We start from the raw sequence: 7,700 nt of genomic DNA on the forward strand, positions 1-7,700 counted from the left end.
TAACCATTGAGATGAAACAAAACATGGTTGACTGAAAGTAAAGCTGATGGTCTTGTCTGTTTACCTTCACTCAATTCACAATAAAAAAAATTAAAAACAAAAACAAATGCTGGCAAGTGTGTGGAGAGACTGGGACACTTTTACATTGCTGGTGGGACTGTAAAATGGTTCATCCACTCTGGAGAATGGTATGGGGATTCCTCAGAAAGTTGGAAATAGAAATACCTTATAGATCAATAGAACAGAATTGAGAACCCAGAAGTAAATCCACCTTATACATACAGGCAGCTTTGACAAAGGGCAAAAACACAGAAAATGGGGAAGAGATCATCTTTTCAATAAATAGTACTAAAAAAAATAAAATAAAAATTGGAAATCCATTGGAAGAAGAATGAAACAAGACCCATATTTCACACTATATGCAAAAACAAGCTCAACATAAATTAAAGACCTAATGTAAAACGTAGAACTATAAAGATCATCGAACTTTGGCGCTCTTTTATATAGCATAAATACAGTATCAAACATCACTAAAAACACACAAAACAGTAGAAGACAAAATGGATAATGGGGACCTTCTAAAAATTAGACACTTACATGTATCCGAAGATTTCATCAAAAGAATGAAAAGGGAGCCCGCACACTGGGAAAACATTTTTGCAACAACGTATCAGACAATGGACTAAGCTTTAAATTTTATAGTATACTACAACACCTCTACAAGAAAAAGACAATCCAAAATCCAACATAAAATCTCACAAACAGGACATGAACAGACACTTCACTAAGGAAGACATTCAGGCAGCCAACAAACATATGAAGGACTGTTTACAATCATTAGCCATTAGAGAGCTGCAAATAAAAATAAAATGTGATATCATCTCACAACAGCATTAATAGCAAAGTTCAAAAAAACAGAAAACAACAAATGCTGGCAAGGGTGTGAAAAGAATGGTGGGACTGTAAAATGGTTCAACCACTGTGGGAAACAGTATAGCGCTTCCTCAGAAATTTGGAAATAGAAATAACCATATGACCCAGTAATCCCTCTACTTAGTATATATCTACATGAAATAAAGCCAGGACACAAGTAGATTTATGTACACCCGTGTTCACCACAGTACTATTCACAATAGCAAAAAAATGGAGACAACATAAAAGCCTACCAATGGAAGAATGAATAAACAAATTTTGGGATGGAATACTATGCAACATTGAAGAATAACGCTGAATCTTCAAAACACCTCTTAACATGGATAAGCCTTCAGGACACTATACTGAGTGTAATCAACCAATCACAAAAGGACAAATATTGTATGAGAGACCACTATTGTAAAAAACTCAATAAAAAGTTTTCGTGTTAAAAGAAACATTCTCTGATGTTTACCAGGGAAGGGAAGGAAGGGGGAATAATTTCACTGGCTAGAGGGTGTTGTTGTTAGGTTCATCATTAACTACTTTGCCCAAAGAATCCTTCAGTATTACAGTCAAGACCTGAATTTTTTCCTTAGTTCTTCAAGCTTGAGATATGGTGTACATATTCTTTCCTTTCAGTTTTCTAACTCCAGATCTTTGCACATCTCATCATAATATTTGACTGTCTTCGCGAGCTGCCCTTCTGTTGAACTCTTTTACCTTCTCATTTTTTCCCTTTTGCTTTAGCATTTCTACTCTGGAGAACAAGTTTCAGAGTCTCTTCTGACATCCATTTTGTCCTTTTCTTTCTTTCTTGTTGTCTTAATGGAGTTTTGATTTCTTTCTGTATGATATTCTTGATGTCATCCCACAACTCTTCTGGTTTTTAGTCATTTGTGTCTAACGCACCAAATCAGTTCTTGAGATGATCTCTAAATTCAGGTGGGATATGTTCAAGGTCATATTTTGGCTCTCATGGACTTGTTTTAATTTTCTTCAGCCTGAACTTGCATATGAGTAATTGGTGGTCTTTTCCACAGTCTGCCCCTGGTCCTGTTTTGGCTGATGATGTTGAACTTTTCCACCATCTCTTCCCACAGATGTAGTCAATTAGATTTCTGCGTATTCTATCTGGTGAGGTCTGTGTATAAAGTCATCTTCTACATTGTTTTAAAAAGGTATTTGCAATGAAGAAGTCACTGGTCTTGCAATATTCTATCATTTATCTCCAGCATCATTTCTATCACTAATATTTTCCAACTACAGATCCTTCCTCTTTGTTTCCAATCTTTGCATTCCAATCACCAGTAATTATCAATATATCTTGATTGTATGTTTGATCAATTTCAGACAGAAGAAGTTGGTAGAATTCTTCAATTTCATGCTCACTGGCTTTAGTCATTGGTGTATAAATTTGAATAATAGTGGTATTAACTGGGCTTCCTTGTAGGCTTATGGATATTATCCTCTCACAGACAGCATTATACTTCAAGATGGATCTTGAAATGTTCTTTTTGATGATGAGTGTGACACCATTCCTATTCAATTTGTCTTTCCCAGCGTAGAAAACCATGTGATTGTCCGATGACCATGATCAACATGACAAATACCAGTCCATTTCAACTCACTAATGCTTAGGATAACGATGCTTATGTGTTCCATTTCATTTTTGACAACTTCTAGTTTTCCTAGATTCATACTTCATACATTCCATGTTCCAATTATTAATGGATGTTTGCAGCTGTTTCTCATGTTGAGTTGTGCCCCATCAGCAAATGAAGGTCCTGAAACCTTTACTCCACTCATGTGATCACTGTCAACTCTAGTTTAAGGAGGCAACTCTTCCTCAATCATATTTTGAGTGCCTTCCAACCTGAGGTGCTCATATTCTGGCACTGTATCAGACAATATTCTGGTGTTCATCATGTTTCAGTATTAAATATTCTGGTGCTATCTGACAGTGTTTCATTGCTATTCATAAGGCTGTCACGGGCTAAACATTCAGAAGTAATCCACCTTTTCTTCTTCCTAGTCTGTCTATCTTAGTCTGGAAGCTCAGTTGAAACCTGTCCACCATGGGTGACCCTGCAGGCATTTTAAATACCAGTGGCATAGCGTCCAGCATCACAGCAACACACAAGCCACCACAGTGCAACAAACTGACAGATGATTAGTTTGGCTAGAGGGGAGGGCAATATAAAAGAAAGAGTAGGGTAGTATATGATAAAAGGGAAGTTGTCAGAAAAATGACGAAGACAGGTGAAGACACAGGGAGGTATGCAAAGGCTTAAGCAGATAGAAGTGAGTAGTGATATATACACAACCTTGGAACAACAGTGTCCTGTGAATAGATACATGGACAGACACAAGCTGATTGGTGTGGGAAGAAGAATGGGAAATATACATATCCAACTAATATATGAGTTTCAAAGAGAATATTTGTATATGGACATTTACCTTTCCTGTAAACACAACTATGAATATGATGGAGCATACAGCAGGCAAAATGGCGAAAACTTCTTAGATATTCTCAAACATCATAAGGCAATGAGTTGCTGGGCCTGGGAATGCAGGATCATAGTCTCAGGGGTCATTATAGCCAAATGTCATAGCCTATTCCACATAGACAATATTCTGAATCCTACCTTATTGACTAGTGTCTGGGATCTTAAAAGCTTATAAGCAGTGAAGGTGCAGCTAGCTATTGGTCTCTCCACATGCACAAGAAAGAAGAGTAATGAGAATTGAAGATGTTTGGAATCAGTTAGTCCAATGGACTAATGGAACATGTGAACATCATTCTCCACAACTCTGAGACCAGAGAATTTGATGGTGCCTGGCTACCACTACCAACTGCTCTGAAAGAGAACATATTAGAAGGTCCTGGATAGAGCAACAGAAAATGTGGAACAAAATTCAAAATTATTTTAAAATAAATAAATACCAGGCTTAATGGTCAGAAAGAGACTGTAGGTATCCAAGACTATGGCCCTCGACCACCCTTCAGGTCTGGAAAGGAACTCACCTTCAGGGCCCAGTTTTCAGCTAAGCAGTAGATAGATACATAAGGAGAGACAGCAACACTAGCAAGGTTTGTTTACTATGGAATGGTCAGTTATTCAAAATCAAAAGGGCAATATTTGCCGAAGGACAAAGGTGAGACGGGATGGGAAGGTGGGTGGAATGGAAATAGGAACTACAGGAAAGAAATGGGATAACTATTATTGCATGGAGGGGTTTGTAATCATTGAGATGAAACTAAGGATGTGATTTTTGAATGTAAAACTTATTATTCTGTCTGTAAACCTTCACTTAATTCAGAATAACAATTTTTTTTGAAAAAAATAAAAGAATTGGGGGTTGGGTATGTTGAAGAAAAGGATGTCAGAGCATATATGGAAACTGAACCTCACAAGTCCAGTACGAGGCAGGAGAGTACTTCTAAATCAAAGTAAGGTTTTGTTTGTTCTCACAGAAGACAATAATGCTCAGTTGAATGTAGTGATTGTGAATTAGCTTTGACAGACCACACTAACAAACACCTATTATATTCATCATTCCTTTCATTGCTCTGTAAAAGTGAATTGAATTTATTTCTTCTGATTCAAAAGTTGAAGCTAACATGTCCTGAAGGAGCACTGGAGGTGCTGTGGTTAGGCATTGGGCTTTTAGTTAAAAGGTGGGTGGTTCAAACCCATGAGTTGCTTTGCAGGAGAAAGATGAAGATGGCTGCTCCTGTACAGATTTACAGTGCCAGAAACCCTAAGGAATAATTCTACTTTGTCATATATAGAGTCACTATGAGTCAAAATTGACTCAATGGCAGTGCATGTGGGTAGCATTTACTGATGTTGTTGTTGTTGTTATGTGCCATGCTGATAAATATTAAAGGCCTTTAATATGGATTACTCTTCAACATTTGTTGTTGTTGTTGTTAAGCGCTGTTAAGTTGGTTCCAATTCATAGTGGCCCTGTATAGGGTTTACGAGGAGCGACTGGTGAGCTTGAATTTCCGATCTTGCAGTTCAAACGGACTTTGTAATCCAGTACATTAAGCCACAATGCCACACCAGGACACCGCAACATAGAGAAAACAAAAATCCTCACAGTTGGACCAGTAGACAACATCATGATAAGCAGACTGAAGGTATAAAAATTTTCATTTTATAATACACCAGCACATAAAAAAAAATTTTTTAAGAGGAAAATCAGAATGATTTCGTAAACATTAAAACAACAGAAATGAAAATGACAAGAAAACTCACAAACAAAATGAACTCTGTGTAGAAAATTATGTGGAACAACAAATCCATCAGTACCACAAATAAACACACATAAAAATGATAGCAATCAATTCATACATATTGATAATTACACTGAATGCAAGTAGATTAAATGTACCAGCCAAGAGACAATAAAGTGCAGGATAGATAAAAAAAAAAAACAACAAAAAAACAATATCCTTCAACATGCTGCTACAAGAGACATCAAAAAAATGGAGACAGACTAAATGCCCATCAACAGAAGAATGATTAAACAAACCTTGGCGCATACCTGCATGGAATAGTACAAAATGCTGAAGAATAATGATAAATCTGTGAAATATCTCACAACATGGTTGAAGCTGTAGGGTATTATGTGGAGTGAAATTAGTTAATCCCAAAAGGACAAGCATGGTATGAAACTAACATGGTAAAACGTTAAAAATAGGATTTCTTGATAAAAGAAACAATCTATGATGGGTATGGGGAGAGGGAGAAAGGAAAATAATTCATGGGCTAAAGAATAGGCACATGTTAACATGGTGACAGGGCAGGTAATATACAAGAGGGAGGTAGCAGAGGAAAGTTGAAGGTAGTGGGGAACATAGGGAGGAATGCAATTGTCAAAGTGCATAGAGATAAATGCTGTTAACTGTTGGTATGTGGAAGAGATTGCAACCATGTAGTGAAGCAAAGCGTAGTTTGTTGAATGTAAAATGATGATCTGCTCTGTAAACTTTCTCTCAATTCACAACAAAAAGTTAATATATATGTGTGTGTGTCTAAATAAAAAGTTTTATGTTTTCCCATAAAAAAAAAAAATTCATTTTACTTGAATCCACATTGAATATCCTTAGAGGCAGTAATCAAGAAATAAAACGATCTACATTACAAGGAGCTCTGGTAGCGTAGTGGATACAAATTGTGCTGCGAATCTTAAAGTCCACAGTTTGAAACTACCAGTTGTTCCATGGGAGAAAGATGAGGCTTTCTGCTCCCGTAAAGATTTACAGCCTCGGAAACCCTGTACAGAGTCACTATGGGTCGGTGACGGCACTTAACAACAACATTACATTGGGCAAATCTGCTGCAAATGACCTCTTTCTTTAAAGTGCTGGGAAGTTAGGATGTCATTTTGAGGACTGAGGTGTGGCTGACCCAAGCTATGGTAATTTCAACACCTCATATGCATGTGAAAGCTGGGCAAGGAATAAAGAAGACCAAGGAATTGATGGCTTTGAATTGTGGTGTTGGTGAAAAAATATTGAATATATCATGGACTGCCAAAAGAATCAATTTAATGATTAATAGTCAAAATTGTCCCACACTTTGGACATGTTGTCAGGAGAGACCAGTCCTTGGAGAAGAATATAATGCTTTGTCATTGAAAAAGAAGAAAACCATCGTCTATGAGAAGCGTTGATACAGTGGCTGTAGCAATGGACTCAAACATAGGAATGATTGTGAATATACTGTTGGTCCAGGGTTTTGTTGCACATAGGGTCGCTATGAGTCAGAACAGAGTTGTTGTTAGGTACCATTGAGTTGATTCTGACTCATAGTAATACTATGCATAACAAAACAAAACACTATCCTATACTGCGTCATCCTTACAATTGCTGCCATGCTTCAGACCATTGTTGCTACCCCTGTGTCAGTCTATCTCACTGAGGGATTTTTCTTTTTCTCTGACCCTCCACTTTAACAAACGTGATGTCCTTATCCAAGGGTTGACCCTTGCTGATAGCATGTCCAAACAACAAGAGATGAAGTCTTACAATCTTCTAGGCATCTAAGGAACATTCTGGCTGTTTTTATTCTAAGACAAATTTGTTTGCTCTTCTGGTAGTCCATGGTATTTTCAATATTCTTCACCAACAGCATAATAATTCTAAAGCATCCATTCTTCTAAGGTCTTTATTCATAGTCCAACTTTCATTTGCAAATCAAGTGATTAACAATATCATGGCTTTGATTAGGTGCACATTATTCCTCAAATTGATATTTTTCTCTTTAACACTCTAAAGAGATCTTTTTGTAGCAGGTTTGCCTAAAGCAGTATGTCCTTTGATTTCTTGACAGCTGTTTTCATTAGCATTGATTGTGAAACAAGCAAAATAAATTCTCGACAACTTCAATCTTTTCTCTGTTTATCATGATATTTATTGATCTAATTATGAGTATTTTTGCTTTCTTTACCTTGAGATTCAATCCATACTGAATGTTTTAGTCTGATTTTTATCAGTATTTCAAGTCCTCTTAGCTTTCAAAAGCAAGATTGTGTTATCTGCATATCAAAATTGTTAATGAGACTTCCTCCCATCCTGATGCCATATTCTTCGTAATATAATCCAGATTATGGGACTATTTGTTCAGCATACATATTGAATTGTTGCTGTTGTTGTTGTTAAGCACCATAGAATCGGTTCCAACTCATAGTGACCCTGTATAGGGTTTACGAGGAGCAGGTGGTGAGTAAGTATGATGAAAAGATAAAACCATGATTCACCTTTCCTGATTTTG

The sequence above is a fragment of the Chrysochloris asiatica genome, unplaced genomic scaffold, assembly GCF_000296735.1.
Source record: "Chrysochloris asiatica unplaced genomic scaffold, ChrAsi1.0 scaffold00064, whole genome shotgun sequence".
Classification (NCBI taxonomy): Eukaryota; Metazoa; Chordata; class Mammalia; order Afrosoricida; family Chrysochloridae; genus Chrysochloris; species Chrysochloris asiatica.